Raw genomic sequence first — 17,190 nt, 5'->3', positions numbered from 1 at the left:
CATCTTTCTTGTCAGTGTCAAAGGTTTTAAATGGTATGGTACTTGGCCTCTAAGGCAAGTAATCCCAAACACATTTCAAACACCACTGTCAGACATCAATGAATCAAAATTTTCCAGTCCTTCATCAAGCAACTCCTTCCAGAGTTATTCCAGTCAATGGTTATGGAATTTGACCTCATAGACTAAAACACAGGTTAACGAAGTCAGCTGTTTTGGTTTAATTTTATTTTTCATTAAATAATCTCCCCCATGTTAATGGGACATGACTTATGTTGAACTGTGATCCTACTTAGGTGGGTCCAGTCTCTGAACACATGTATATATAATTTCATAGGCTCACAAACTGCAAACTTCTAATTTTGTGAGTTCGAGCAAAGTAAATAATGCATCTACCCTTTCATGTCCCCAGAAAGGCTATAATTGAGGCATGGTGAATAAACAAAATTATGTAGACCTTGAATTCATATCTCAACAGTGACCTCTTCTAAAAGCTTGTCCTGGAATTCTTCTCCTTGCTTGTCTTTGAGTTCTTCTGCCTGCTGTCAGAGAGAGAGAGAGAGGCTGCTACTCTTTATCCTCAGTACAGAAATAGAGAAAGATCTTTATGCAGACATTCTTTCACCTCATATTGGATTAGTTACTAGAATATCCAGAAAAAGTTGTGAGTGCCAGTTCCTCTCTGATGACTATACTGAGTATAAAAGTTAGGCTGGATGTTTAATCTTAAGGAAGATAAAATCATGCCAGATGATTCTAATCAAACTATAATCAAACATATGTGTCAAAGGAAAAGCAATATGAAACTCCCCTTGTATTTTATTTTTCATTTAAAAGACAAAGTTTTTAAGAGTAAATCTGTTTTTCAGTGTTCAAATATTTTCCTCAGGCAGATGTCTGTGAGTCTAGATTAAGACAAAATAAAGCACACAGACCTGTATTGCACACTTCTGTTGGCAGAAGTGTCAGACCTGACTGAAGACTAAACTTCTACAAAAAAAAAGAAGGATAAAATAAGCAGATGAACCCAACAACAGGGCAGATTAACAAGATGTATGATAGGCAGCTGTGGGACTTAAAGGTCATCCCTAAGCATGAAGCACATTTACCCTTTTAGCTACAGTGCTGTGGTCTTGTTCAGGCAACAAGCCCTTGAGATTTCACAGTTATCCGTCTATGTTGAATTACATTGCTAATTTAAATGCCTAGTGATTATGCTGTGTTATGATATCAATTGAAAGGTCAATGAATTCAGGAAATTGCTTTCTTATATCTTATATGACAGTCTTTTTGCGATTTTCAACAAAAATTGGATAGCTGATTACTTTCCATATCACATAAAATAACAATCAGAAAATGTAATGTACTGTACTTGCTACAGGTTTTAAAAACATAATATTAATGAATGAAAACAAAAATAATTGAAACTCCCTTATTAACTCTATTTCATATATAGAATAAGGCAAATAAAAATACAAAATTAGTTTAAAAGCTCCCTGGTTCCTACATTTTACTTTTGTACGCATTTTAGAAAGCATAAAAGGAAAGCTATGTATGTAAAGAAATATGGAGAAATGTATTAATACAATGTTTACAAATATTTTTCTAAATGGGTGTTTACTTAACTGTTTCCAACATGCTTTTTTCTTCTTTTTTTTCTTTTTTTTTTCTTTTTTTTTTTTTTCACACATGAAATATTTACAGAAACACATTTTTCTTGTAGGGATGCCTGGAGAATACAATTTTTTCTGTAGATACCTGCTCATATGAGAAGAAAGACATTCACACATGGACATATGTATTTGTTATTTGTTGTTTGCTATTCCCTACTACTCTTTTTGTAGTCAGATATATCAAGAGTAGAAACAATAGCATGTGATGGTGATGACTAGACATGTACAGAAAATTTTAAGTAGCTATGGAAAGCAATCTGCAGGTTGAAATTGTTCATATTTATTGCCCACCAAACAATTAAAAATAAGAAATTTAGAGAAAAATAGTGAAAAAAACTATTAGTAATTAATGGCAACATGGGATATTGTCTACCCTGATGATTTATTTTTTAAAGAGCTTTTTGCAAACCAATTTGTTTATTTCATATAGATTTTTCTGATTTGGTCCTTTTAGAGCTCTGGGTTTGGCAACTACCATAAAAAATTGTGATATTGTGAGTTCATATCATGTGTTGTATGAAGGTCTAGTGCGGAAATAATTTTATGTGGAAAGTGAATAATCTGTGATTTACTATTCTAGTTCACTTTTAGAGGTTAAAACTTATTTACTCATGAACTGATCCATTCTTTAGTTAAGCTCCTTTCTCAGAATTCCCATATAAAACAATTTGTGTCACTTAAGAACTCAAACTTAGAAGAATCTAGGCTTTTAAGATCAGATCTAACTAAGCATTTATATTATGCCCTTAATTTAAACACAAATAATCACCAATTATCACTTTGCTGCACACAGCTTTGAAATATTTTTCTTTCTCTCTCTCATTTTTTTATTTTTCTTCCACCAAAATACAATTCTAAATTTGATGTGGTTTTTTTATGTAATATTAAATTTGTGAGTCTGCTTTTTGACCACTTCTTCCAAGATAGCCCTCTTAATGGTTTGTGATGCTATTGTTCTTTATAATCCATATGCTATTGCACAGAAATTAACCAAAAAATCCTTCATTTATGTGTTGTTTTGGTTTTTATCCTGGTGTTTTTGTTCTCCATACAATATCCATTAATCAGAAAGTGGAAGAAAGCATAAAAACAACTGTCCTCCCACAGGGGCCAAGCAAACATATATTGAAATAAGGAAGCAGTGAAAAATAAGTAGTATGAAAATATGACACAATCAAATCTCTTTATTAATTTGGTTTGTCTAAGATATAAGCTTCTTATTTTCTTTGATCCTATCTGTTCACTTATGTACTTATGAGCTGAGTTCTATTCCAATCTGCAATAGTGAAGATGCCCTTCAAAGCTGAAGGTATTTGGCAAAGCTGACTCTGTCACCCAGTGTTTTTCACCTCCTAATTCTTAAATCCAAAACCACCAAATTTGAAGAGAGGGAGGAAGAAGAAAACAAGTGATTTTAAAATATTTTGTCAACAATTAGATCTTGAAAATTGCAATGTAAAATGTATCTCTTGATATCAAGAATGATTCATAAATTATGCATTTATATAATTGAGTAAATGAAGACTCCAACATAAAGATCTGTCTTGAAATATTTCTCCCTCATTATCAACTCTCACTGTAGAGTTTACTTTCTCAGTAGGTTAATAAAGTGTTCTGAGAAGAAAAAAATAATTTTGCAGAGGGGCTGTACACGTTCATGCCATCAGCATATATATCCCAGGGCTAATATAACTCATAGATTGGTAGACAGAAATGTAATGCTATAAGAACTAGCAATTCTGACTGATAAACAATAAACAGTTCTAAACTGGCTTATGGTAGTAATAATCAACAATTCATTATAATAATTCATTAAAAATGCTCATCATTTGAAAGTGTAAAATATTTGTGGCACATGCCTAAAAATTTAAAATCAATTTAGTTTACAGTGGTAATTAGGTAGAAAATTTTTCTACATCAGGTAGAAAAGAGAAATTTGAATTGCAAAAAAAAATGCTACAACAGCTCAACTTTTATTGTTTTCTGTAAAGAGTCATTGCTAGTATCCAACAGGTGCTGTCATCCACTCACTGAAGATTATCAGATCTCTGCATTGCCAATTCTGTATATTTAGATCATACAACTATGAATCTGACTATATTTTTATGACTAATGAAACAAGGATACTAAATTCTCAGGTTATTCAAGGTATAAAATATAGAAACAAAGTGGTTTCCCTGAACTTTCTGGTGTTGGCTGGATGTTTTCGGTGACCTTGCAACTAAAAACGTCCTAGTCATTTCCAATACATGATCATGAGATGGACAAATCACATCCAGTTCTATGCTGAACAATACAAATTCTCCATTAGCTGTCCCCAGATCAATATAAGCCAGCCAGAGAGATGCCTGTCTGTCTCAGGGATATTATGATGACTGAGTCCACAAAAGTCTATTTGACCTGTGCTGAGCCTCATCAGGCAAATTAACCATCTCTGTGTCAGCCTTCTCCAACCCTTGTTTTCAGCATTGCTTTCATGGAGTACCAGTGTTTTCTACAGGCAGGATTTTTCACCCTCAGACCAATAAATGTTATAATGTCTTGTGTTTTCATAGGTCTTGCTTTCACAGTATTTGGGGTGCCAGAATGTGTCAAAATAAAAGACTTAGAAACATCTTAAAAGACAAAGTTATATTGCTTTCTGTCCAGAACATGGAACAGTTTCATGGAACAATTTCAAGTAACATATAATCTTGTAAAATTCAATTTTTGTGCAACATTTTGTAATGTCTAGTAAATATGTCATGATGGCACTTAAATTTATATATAGGTGTTAAGATGACATTTGTTTTATCACAAACCATTCCTTTATAACCCTTGAATCTGAATACATGATCTGGGTTATACCTTTTAGTATAGAGAATCCTTCATGATTATTGTAAGAATAGTGCCCTGAAGGGCTCTTATGAAAAGGTTAAGAACTTCAGACCAAGTTATAACCTCAATCTTGACTTCCAGATGTAACAATTTCTTTGAAATTAAGTAACTTACTTATTTTTAATTTCTGTTTTTAATTTCTATGCTATTTTTAAGTTATAATTGCTGCTTTGCTTAGTAAATTTTTATTTGGTGATTAAATACTGAAATGAGTTAATGGCTTTCACTTTGATAAATTATCTTGTTATGAGTATATAGCTACATCATCTGGCATAGGCATAAAAGTGATTGTAAACAATATGAATACTCAAAAAGTACTTGCATAGTGAAACACAGTTTTTAGAAAACCATATCTCATATTTCTTGTGAAAAATAAGCTTAAAATGTGAATGCTAACATGGCAGATAACTAGGTGCATATGTGTCTGAAAATACTGATGAAACTTGAACTGAACAAAAGCAGCATGTCCTGAATCCTACAACTGACAAGTGACATAAGACAGAGCTCAAGTCAGGAAGACGATCATGTATTGTGCCTCTGCACACTGTCTATTGAGATTTAGGAAGAAGTATTCTTTCAAAATGGGTAAATATCTTGATTGAAGGAAAAGTCTTGGACGTGGGTAAAGACCATGGAAATCCAAGTACTGTGTACAGATAAATGCCAGGGGATGGCCTGGGACTTTGAGAGGTAATACATGAGGCTTCTCACTGTGAGCATGGCAAGAGCCAGCATGAATTTCTGCCCAACATTCCTGGATCAGTAGAGATGCCCTTGCCGGAAAAGCATGTCAAGACCTATTGAACATATGGCTGGAGGGGAGTGACTAAGTGAGGAAGTGAAAGAGTAAGACTGGAATAAAAGCTCTATAATCTTCTTGGTTCTTAAATAAACCCTAGGATGATTAACCATTGGGGGTTGCCATTTACTCTGTCCTTGTCCATGACATATCCTTACTTGACCTTAGCTAACTAGACATCTACCTCATCATTACTTTCAGTAGATCACACTGCTGTGCCTAAATGGCCCTGTTTTGACTACTCAAAACAACAGATTCATATATGTCTCATGCAAGACAGATTGGTTACACCCTTGGTGATATCATTACTCATTCAAATATATGAAATTCATGAGCTTTGGAACTGCTCATGAAAGAGGAGGCATCTGCCAGTTGCTGTAATTTATTAAATTCCATCTGAAATTAAAATTAAGAACTTTTCAGATATTTCATTCAGATAAGATTTTTCTGAAAAATCTGTGTCTGACAGAAACCCAAAACATTATTGTATTTTGAAATATGGTCAGATATACAAAATCAGGACGTGGGTGTACTGATAGACAACAAATTGACCATGACTCAGCAATATATATATATATATATATATATATATATATATATATATATATGCAACATTTTACTTGTTCAGAGCTTTAATGGGAGCTCAGGAACTGGCTGCTGCATGAAGAGCTGCTTCTTTGTAAGAGGGGAAAATTATGCTTCTTGGATCTGGTCCAAAAATGGTCTGGAAAGAATAGTAATTTTGCCATTTATTTTGGTGAATTAACATTAGACTTTTAAACAGCGCATATTTTAATTCAGTGTCCTGTTTAATTCCGTGTCCAACGAAGCATCTAAATGGGAATTCAGACTTGGTTTTGGGGTTTTAAAAGAAGCAATGTTGAGCTCTCAAGGGTCACAACTTTAACACTACTCCTGTCTTGTTTCATTCCAGTCAGTTATGTAGATTACCAACATCAAATTTGCTCACTATTAGAAGGTTCCTGCAAAACTCAAAGAGGAAAAAAGCCAACATGTTGGCAACAAATGGTGCTTTTGACACAGTAAGTGGCACCTGAATGACCGGGTGAGCACTAATGCAGAGAACATACATTATATGACATTTCTCTGGGCATGTTTGCCATTTATTGCAATGAAACAAGACTATAATAATTGTTATTTTCTTAAATGCATAAAGAAGGGTTAATTAAGAGCTTGATTCTAATTATATATCAGGTGCTTCAGAGAGCAACCCTTTAAATACTGAATATGTGAGAGTAAGTTGCAAACAGTATTGCTTCACTCTAACTTCTACAGTGATTCCACTTGACCAGTTGTGCTCAGAGTCTAGAATAAGGTCCTTGGTTTTATCGCAGAGCCAGTTTTGTTCTAAAGGAACTAGAACACCAACTTACTTATGACCCAGAGTAAACTGCTTACAGTTCTCTGAAATAAATCTCACCACTCTTTCCTTACTCATAGTAAGTACTCATAACCTGGGAAAGTCCCTTCACATTACCTCAGGTAGGCTGCAATTCAGTGAAATTTGATATGAAGTAATGCCATATTTCAGTAAATACACAGAGTATGCATACCTACTTGATACACTTCTACTTTTATTTTTGAAGAGTGTTTGCCATCTTCGTGTTTAGAAATAGAAAATATTTTATTTTTTATAAAGTGGCAGTTTTGGGGAATTAATGATAACTACAAATATGTTGTGTGTTACTTCTCCATCTATGGATGAAAAGGTCACGAGGGTATTGTAAATTTTATAAAAGGCAGTCAGAGATTTAAATTGTATTTTTGTTCTAAGCTGAAGGTATGCACAGCAACATATAGCTTGATAATTGAAAGCTACACATGCTAAAGATTAAAATTAACATAGTAATACTTCTGGTTACTGAATGCATATGGCCAGCTCCATTTTATTGTGACAAAATCTCCTTGGTGGATGATCTTGATGACAGATCTTAGATTTGGAACATGGCACAAACACTTTTCTTAAATTTATCAAATGTATTTCATTTATTGTTTTTAATTACTATATCTGTCATGCATCCATTTCATCAGTTTGGAGAACCTTTAAAACAGATCACAAATACCTTTGACATATTGCTATTACTATAAAGAGAAACTCCCTTCTAAAGCTGATGAGGTGAATATGCCATAGTTCCTGTGTTCCAGTGTGACCCTTACCGCTCTTCTGCATGTCAGGAGTCCAGACTGACTGTTAGTGAACACTGAGTGAATCCAGATTTTCCTGAACTCTAATTTTTTTAGCAGTTGTTGCAGGTTCTGTACAGGCCTGTGTCAGGTCAAGTGGAATCACTGTAGAAGTTAGAGTGAAGCAATACTGTTTGCAACTTACTCTCACATATTCAGTATTTAAAGGGTTGCTCTCTGAAGCAATATATCCCTTTGGATACAGTGGAACAATTTACAAGGAAACAGGATATTTGTTTCACAGGTCTTGCCACACATATAGACATGAAAGAGGTTACATATATGTATTTTTCAGAAATAGTACCATATGTTCACTTATATATCTATTGCAGAAAATTAAAAGTGAGTAAAAAGAAGTACGTTCTCTCGCACATGGTGCGATTCTTGTGGTTGTTCTGTGCAGGTTCAGGAGCTGACTTGACGATCCTTGTGGAGCCTTTCCAGATCAGGACAGTCTATCATTCTATGGAATTTGTAGTTAGATATGCTGATATAGGTTGTATCTTCTTCTGTAAAGTAGAGATTCTTTCTACTAACTTTACACAGACATTGTTTTACTGTGCTGTTGATTATTCTATTTCTCTACCACCATCTCAGAAGAGAGGACGAATACAGAAAAAGTTATACCTGCTCTAATATTTTTGAAGTTTCCTACTATCTGATTATAAAGGATTATAATCTGATTATAAAGGATTATAAAGGATTCCTTCATGTTTTTAAGTTCTACTGTATAAAGCATCCTTCCTATTTTCTCTTTCCATGAGCATTCACAATGCATATATATTATGTTTGATTCTTTTGTAATTTGAGGCAGTTTTCCTTTATTATTTTGAAAAAGGCTACATGTATAAGGGGCAAATATTAAGTCTGCATTCTTGTTGTTAGGGTCATTGCTTTGCTCTTTCTGTGAATATGATGTAGATGAAGCCAGATTGCAGAGATTATGAAACTTAGAGTGGAAACTTTAGGTTGAATAACATCCCTGTGACCTTGTTCTATGCCTGTTATAAGTTTTATGGAAGATCTATCAGGGAAATGTATTATAATCAGGCATCCCAGTCAAATAATTTCTAACTGATAAATCATCCCAGAGCCCCAGACATGTAATCTGATGAGAACACAGCAATGGAGTTTTAGGGCTGAGATTCTAAAAGGTCAATGGAGTATAAGTGCAGTAATAGAGACAGTTGCTAATACCATCAGTAAGTGAAGGATTTTCAAATAACCTAATTTTAATATTTATCTAAACCAAACTGTAGAAAATTGCATGGAGAATTACAAATCATATTGTCTATTTACCACTTTCTTACAAAAGGAAATAAAATTTATGATTCTATTAAAATTTTCTAAAGAAAAGTAGACCCATTTTTATCCACTTCCATTAACAAGTATGGGGGGAGAAAAGAAAAAGAAAGTGGGCTTTTAAGAATGAAAATTTCTTATATATCACTTTGCCCCAGGAAAACTTTGAACAGTTTCTGTTACAAAGTGTTGCTAGAGATTGACCACAATATATAACTAGTATGAAAGGATCAAAAACTTGCTTTTTTAACCCTCTTTAGGCCAACATATGTCTGTTAATTTAGATGAGAACTCTATTAAGTTGAGTAAATTCATGTAGTTCCAAGGCAGACCTAAAAACAATGTTTTTGTCAAAATTGCAGGGAAATAGGGTTGGTTGTGTGATAACTGCTTTAGAGCCTTCAGCTATATTTTTTTGCAAACTGCTCTTCTGGGTAGCTTTGGCCCCAGACCTTCCAGAACGCAAGGACTTTGAGAGACACTGATTACAGGTTGACATCCTCTCAGTGGAGAGCAGATTGCACAGGAGCTCATACAGAGAGGTTGCATGAGCAGCTGACTCAATAACTATGTAGGTAACTAGTAGGTAACTAGCATACGAAGCCGTATTGGGTTTATGTGGTAAGGTTTTGGTAGCAGGGCTCAGGGGTAGCTTTTGTGAGGTGATGCCAGAACCTTTCCCTGTGACTGATAGAACCCATGCCAGACCTGCTGTCCAAAGCCAATCCCATCAGTGGCTGTGATAGCACCTCCGGAAAAACAGAGCTAAGAAGGAAGAACTACTGTGTTACAAAACAGCTACTACAGGAGAGGAGTGAAAATATGTGAGAGAAACAACTCTGCAGACACCAGCTTCAGTCAGTGAAGGAAGAGGAGGTGTTCCAGCACCAGTCAGAGATTCCCCTGCAGCCTGTAGTGCAGACCATGGTGAGTCAGCTGTGCCTCTGCAGCCCCTGGAGGTAGGTCCACAGGGCAGCAGAGATCCACACACACCTTGTGTTAAAGACACCATGCTGGAGCCATTGGATGCCTGAAGAAAGCCATGACTCCATACAGTAACTCTGGGGCAGGCGCCTGGAGAGACCTGTGTACCCCTAGGGGAACAGGAGCCCATGGTGGGAAAGAGTATAAGGAGCCCACTCCCTGAAGAGGAAGCAGCAGCAGAGACATGGTGAACTGACTGGAACCTGTTTCCTATCCCTCAGAGTGGCTGGGGGAGGAAGGGAGAAAATTACAAAGAAGAAAGGGGTGGGTTAGAATGTTTTAAAATGTGGTTTTATTTCTTATTACACTCCTCTGATTTGATTGGTAATCAAATGTATTTCCCCAAGCAGAGTCTGTTTTGCTTGTGGTCATAAATGCTGAATGATCTCCCTGTCCTTATTTCAGCCCATGGAACATTTTGTCATATTTTTCTCCCCTGTCAGATTGAGGAGATGGAACAATAGAACCAGGGTCAGCTCACCATATAATAAAGGAGGTATGTAGTCTTTGAGAAAGAAGCCAGAGTCAATCTTTCCACAGAGACAACATTTACCTTCTTTCCTGTCCTCTAACTACTGAAAAATTGTTCCCTCATGGAACTGAGTTGTTTAAAATAGCCTTCTCTCTTTCCCAAAAGTCAAAATTGTGTTAGATAAGGCAATCAAGTCTATACAAGTTCTATGAGTTAAATAATTTCCATCAAGATTACAGACCTCTCACAAATAGTTTGGTGTAATACAAATACCAAAAGTTTTAAAATTAATGAAAGAATTATTTGCAAGAGACAAAAATTACTGATCAACTCAGAATGAGCATCACATATTTTAGAACAGATCAAAGAGACAGTAGCAAGTATAATATCCGCTCTTTAAAAGATTAAACCCTTCCATGCAAAGATATTTTAATTAGAAAGTTTCTGGGACTGCTTTTTAAAATATCACTGCATAACTTGAAAATTTACAAAATAAATTAGGAGTGTGATTAGAAAGCAAAAAAGTATAAAAATTTAATAAAAGTAACTTGAAAGAAAAGCAATAAATTTTGGGTTGTATAAAAGAAAATGAGCAGGAACAATGTCAGAAGCTAGTGAATATGTGATATAATTCACTGTGGAGAGCAAAAGGGAAAAGATAGGAATCCGAAGTGGAATGCATATAAGATAACTTAAGACATTTGTGTTGCAGTATCTACATTTGCATTAAAATTTTCTTGAGTAAGGCAAAGATCTTGTATTCATTGTGTAGAAAATCAATTGCAAATGCTTAAAAACTATATCTACATGAGTGGAGATTTAGTCTTCTTAAATCAGGCATCCATCTATACCGACTGATGGAGTAGGGGGCAAAAATAAAGTGATAGATGCCTACGTCGCCTCAGGTCAGCTTAGCATAAACTTATTTTGAAGTCTGGGACTAAAGAGAACAAGCTGATTTTCAAAACGGTATGATAGGATTATATGATACCTTTGCAGTAAGAAAGAGGTTTTTATGTATAGGGGCAGGATTTGGTTCACAAAAAGTGACTCATAGATAAGAGGATCCAAATCTGCAAGGAAGTGAAAGGAGATGCCCTGCTCTAGCTTCAGCTGTGTCTGTTGCCAGTAGCTATAGCACAGTTAGTCTAAGGTAGTATTAGATATCTTTATTTAGACCATTCTGCTCTCTGCTTGAGTGATTCCCCATGGGTAGAAAGCTAAAAGTTTTGGTTGACTACTATAGGCATATAGTGTCATTTTAGCACTGCTGAGCATCCTATTTAGATTATAGATGATGATACAAATGAATGAAGATTTTCTAGGTTTTCTATGTGTTCCTTCTGATCTCCATCTGAACCAGACGAATGTGTTGCATGAGATCCAATACCTGTATTTGTCAACTGAAGCCCACTATAGATGCTTAAGTTGCCATTGACAGGATTGTAAATGTAGGGAATCAAGTCATTAGTCCATTCATAATTTTCTAGGGCAAATGGACATGTCCTTGGGTATCTTACCTTGCCTCTATCTACTATACTAGAAGGCTATTGATTTTTGCAAGCTCTATATTGAATCTACCAAAACTTGGCTGCTTTTGATGCCCTGAGGATGACCCAAATGCTTTGTGCCAGTACCCAGGGCTGCTGAGTGTGAGTAGCTGAATCAAGCTTCATTAATGATAAGAAAATGGATACATGTACAGACTGGGGAATGAGACACTGGAGACCAGCACTGAGGAAAGGGAGCTGGGGGTCCTAGTTGACAACGTGTTGAACATAGGTCAGCAGTGCCTTGGCAGCCAGGAGGGCCAACCATGCCATGGGGTGCATCAGGCACAGCATCACCAGCTGGGCAAGGGAGGGCATTGTCCTGCTCTGCTCTGCACTGGTGTGGCCTCACCTCAAGTACTGGGGGCAGTTTTGGACAGCACAATATAAAAATATACAAAGCTATCAGAGAGTGTCCAAAGGAAGGCTACAAAGATAGTAAAGGGTCTAGAGGAGAAGCCAGTCTGAGATAATTTGGTCTGTTCAGCTTGGAAAAGAGCAGGCTGAGGGGAGACCTTGTACTTATCCACAACATTCTCACAAGAGAAAGCAAAGGATCAAGCACCCATGTCTTCTTTCTGGTGACCAGTGGCAGGAAGTTTTCTCACAGGAATGGCATGAAGCTATGTCAGGAAGGTTTATATTTCAGAAAAAAGATGTTCCATCTGGTCCAGTCTTGTGTCTGGCCAATGAAACAGGTTCCCTAGGGAAGTGGTTCATAGCTCCAAGACTGAGTTCAAGAGGCATTCAGACAATGCTCTCAAGCCCACTGTGGGTTTTTTTTTTTTGTCAGGGAGGGTATTTGTATTCTTGTATGAAAGCTTGGGTCTCCAATTAGAAGTGTAGTTTACCTGGCACAGAATTATGTCTGTGACTCACTTATCCAGACACAGGCATTTTGGTTCCACCTGAGAAAATCCCAAATGCATGAAATGACTCCATGGAGCTAACAGATACAGCAGAGTACCTATGAAAGATCCATAATCCATTGAAGTGGCAGACAGAGGCTAGACATGTTTCTAGGGAAATCTCAAACTGAAACATTTCTATATATAAACCACCACATTAATGATAAGAGCTCTACTATTTACCTAATTTTTAATATTTCTATCACCCATATTTTTAATAGTATCAATTATAAGCTAATATAATTGTGAAGCTAAAAATAATTGTGAAATTAAATACTGCTGAGTACAGACAATAATGAAAAATCAGTTGTATCAGGAGTGGGAGAAAGATTGTGGTATCTCCCTTTAGAAAATTTCTGCGAATGGCTCTCTTATGAAAGAAACCATATGCCTAACATTGACACATTTCTTTAAAACAAAGAAAAATATAGTAATACCTTAATTTTATGGGTTTCAGCTTAATTTAATGTTTGACATTTAGCATTTTGCCATAGACTTCAGCAGGTCCAGAAATCAGAAATGGAACGTTGATATATATTTCATTTTTCTCTCATTGATAAGCTGTACAGAAATTCTAAATGGAAAAAAAAAATATTAAAAAATCCCAACAAAACAAACTAACAGTGGTACTTCAGTATTTTGAGGTCAAAACTGTGGTTTCTACAGAGTAATGTTTTTAAGATTTTTAGTTGAAATTAAAAATGAAATAAAATGCCTCAAAAGACAACCTTTTTAAAAAATGTGTTTCTGTAGTGTCTCTCTTTAGTGTCTGTCAAGAAAACCCTCAAGAGACAAAAAGAGAAAAAAAAAAGAGACAAAAAAATACCAAAGACGGGACTAGTATTAGAAGTGTCACTATTGTGATCATCTGCACTGCTGTTGTTGCTGCTGCTGAAGGGTTTGTGCATGAATATGAGTATTACTTGGAATGAATGGGCACACATGACAGAAAAAGTAGAAAGAAGATGTTCTTAGTGCCATGACTAGAGTGTCTGTCCTTAAGGTGGTATATGACTCTTGGTCTGGTGGCTCAAGAGTTTGCACAGTTTTTACCATGCAAAGAATCATTAAAATTGAGCTTGGTTTTGTTCTTTGGTGCCACATACAGTTGATCAGTTTCAAGGGTAAAGACTTCAACTTCCGAAGTCCCCAATGTTTTTATGTTCTTGATTTGGCATAATCAGATGCAAACTGAAGGATAGTGACAAAAGAGACAAAATTGAGAGTATGTGATCATGGAATTTTTTCTAAAGCTAATGTGTCTTAAATATGATGTATGCTATGGGTATGTACGTGGTTTTATATCTTCCTTTCCTTCTAGATTTATATTCCTTTAGTGGATGTATTGATGACATCTAAATTGTCAAAAAGAAGTCAATTCTCAGCAAAGATTGTAAGAAGAAGAGAAATTTTCATTTTGAGGCTGAGCAGGAAAATCTGGATCTGGGCTACTTGGAAAAAGAGGAAAGGCATGCACAAGAATGTGCATATTCACCGAACAGGGTTTGTGAGACATTTACAGAAGTGGAAGAGAGGAAGAGGAGATTGACTGTGTTCAGTTCAGTTTCCTACAGAGGTCACTGCTTCTGGGGAGTCTGTAGAGGCCAGAAGCCTGGCTGCCAGCACCTGCTGCAGAGGCCATGGGTTTCCTGTAGCTTGTAGAATCACAGAATTATGATTTTGGTTGGAAGAGATCTTAAAGATCATCTAGTTCCAACCCTTCTTCCATGGGCAGGGACGCCACCCACTAGACCAGGTTGCTCAACAAATGGCCTTCAACATTTATTTCCACTGATGAGTCATCTCTAAATTCCCTGGGCAAATTGTGCCATATCCTGTGGCACAATGTTTTTGAATGAATGAAAAGAGCTACACTGTAGGCATCCATATCCATGTGAAATACAGTTTAAAGTAGGTGGAGACAGAAAGCATCTGTAGATGTGAAGGATCTTTTGCAGTAATGGAGTGCTGAAAGACAATGGGTGAATAGGTATTATATGTGATTATTTCTCTTAGTTTTCAGAAAAATAAGCCTAGGCTGAGAGGTAGGGATCAGCATTTACAGCACCTGAAACATCAGGTTCAGGATGGAGTGTCAGGCATTTCTAGGAGTGTCTAGGCATTTCATTGTGAGCAGGAAATTGACACATCACTTTGAGTGTCTAGAGAGAGAGAATTGACAAGATTAATTAATTTTAATAGCAGAACTGGAAAGAATAGATTTAGAGGAAGCAATGAAGAAGAAAGTGTTTATAAGGAAACATGGGTCAGACACTTCAATCCCATGAGATAAGAACTTTTGTCACTCAATAAAAAAATCTTTATTTTTGGACTGAAAATAAGAGTTGTCATGCTATAACTGCCATTCGTTTAGTGATTGTAAATGTCTGTTTTAGGTAGTGATACCTCAGTTTCCTCTGATCAGAACAGGAAATTATAATGCTTTAAATAATTTTACAACACATTCATGTAAAACATTACAGAAAAGTTTCTAACTGCACAAATTTATTTTTGGCATATATATGGCAGTTAAATTCTGGAAGAGGCCAAACTAAACGGTACATAAAAATTACTTAAAACTGGTATTTGAAATACTAAGAGGAGTAACAAGTAAAAACCAAAATTTAAAAAGAATCCCAAACAAACAACCAAACAACCAGTTAAAATAAATGACTATGCCTGTTTTAAACTGATTCAGTTTGAGGAACTAATCACACATAGACAGCCTGCAGTTGTGGCTTTTTAATCCAGTAGGTGTAAAATTGAAATCTTCACATTACTATGGGAGAACTATTTTAAGTAATTAGGGCAAAGCCTGTGTAAGATGTTCTAAACATAAAACATTCTGGGAAAAGAACTATGATCAAAATAGGATGTTATAAACTTTGTAGAGTAAAAGAGGATTTTAAGTGAACTACATTAGTTTTGGGCAGTTTTACATTATGATTTATATTATTTTTCTTTAGCACTAATGCAGCAACAGTTTCAGTCTTCAGTTTTTATTTTTTCTGATTCCTTGTCAGTATAAGCACCTCCAACAAAAATTGCCAGCACTGACTGTGGAGGCAACTATGAATCTTGGTTTGCTTTTCATATCCATGTAGAATCTGAACTTTCCTGTGGGTTACTTACTAGTTTTTGAGCTGCTAGCTTACTGTGTACATCTAAACATTGAAAGGGTTGAATTGCATTCTTAAGGAACTTTTCCTTGCACTTGGATATTGAGTTCAGCTTCCAAATTGTAGATTGTAGATGTGGATTGCAGTTAATTAAATTTAGTTGTTTCAGTGCACAATTATACATACATTTATGTGTTTATGTCATCATTACAGTCAGTGATGATCTAGCAATAACTAGTGAAAGCAGTTTAGAAAGCAATTCATTTCACCAGAAAATAGACAGTTATTTTTGTTTATCCGTAGTTTTCTAGTATCCATTAACTAAAACCCACCCAGATGTATAAATTTTGATATCTAAATATAATTATGCAGTATCTTCCTCTGTGGTACTCAGACGTAGCTGCTCATTTAATATCTCTATGTGGAAAAGTATCTTTCTATAGGAAATATGTTTTTTTCTGTAGGAAAAAAATGTATACAAAATGTGGAGGACTAAATGAGACAGATTTCACCCCACCTAGAGATGTGATACTGTAGGACTGTGAGATAACTGTCCACAAATAACTCACATAAAAAGATATAGTGGGGGTACTACACATGGATGAAAAATTCTATTGTTGTGGCAAAACCCCCTTTGCACATATTACAGGCTATTACATTTAATAGATCTGAAATTACAATTATGTAGTTAAAAGTTGGTAGAAAAAGATGTTATTTTCCATCATCAAAGATGACTGTGGAAGGCTACCCTGGCCTAAAACTGCTGATTATTTGCTTTTGAGGTGTTATATCTCTTTAAGATTTCATGCATCCAACCCACTGGGAAAAGGAGAACTTAAGCAACTCACTATGTAGAGAAAGCTCAAAAGGAAAAGAGTACCAGTATAATTTGTAGTCAGATTAAGTTTCTGTATTGGTTTGTTTTTTAGTAAAGCAGAAGCAAGCTGACCCCATCTTGATGATGTAGTCTGAGAACATATTCAGAGAGCTCAGTAGTCATAAAAGTTTATGAGCAAAAAGATGCAATTTAGAGAGAACTAGTACAGAAACAATTTAGTGATAGTAAAGGGGTCAGTAGACAGAGGACTACTGTTGCCTAGCACTAGAATGGATAATGCAAGCTTCTCCAATATCACTGAACCAGATATTCAGGCCTGGCTTTACATATGAGAAGTGATTCAGGAATTCAAGGATATATGTATATAAACATCTCTGAGTACCTGACCTTTCCTACTAGGAAAATTTCAAAGTAGCAGAAGTTTGAGTTTTCTAATGTAAAAATTCACAGTGATGATATTGAATAG

At 35.6% G+C, this 17,190-nt stretch overlaps 1 long non-coding RNA gene across 1 annotated transcript in view; it reads left to right on the top strand.

The window, feature by feature from the left end:
- Positions 1-17,190, top strand: part of LOC140683953 (uncharacterized) — a 160,914-nt gene that overhangs the window by 27,344 nt on the left and 116,380 nt on the right. The gene's annotated exons all lie outside the window — the stretch shown is intronic.

Source organism: Taeniopygia guttata, chromosome 1 (assembly GCF_048771995.1).
Source record: "Taeniopygia guttata chromosome 1, bTaeGut7.mat, whole genome shotgun sequence".
NCBI classification, from domain to species: Eukaryota; Metazoa; Chordata; class Aves; order Passeriformes; family Estrildidae; genus Taeniopygia; species Taeniopygia guttata.
Note: the sequence above shows the minus strand (reverse complement) of the source record. Positions and strands in the feature narration are given on the sequence as shown.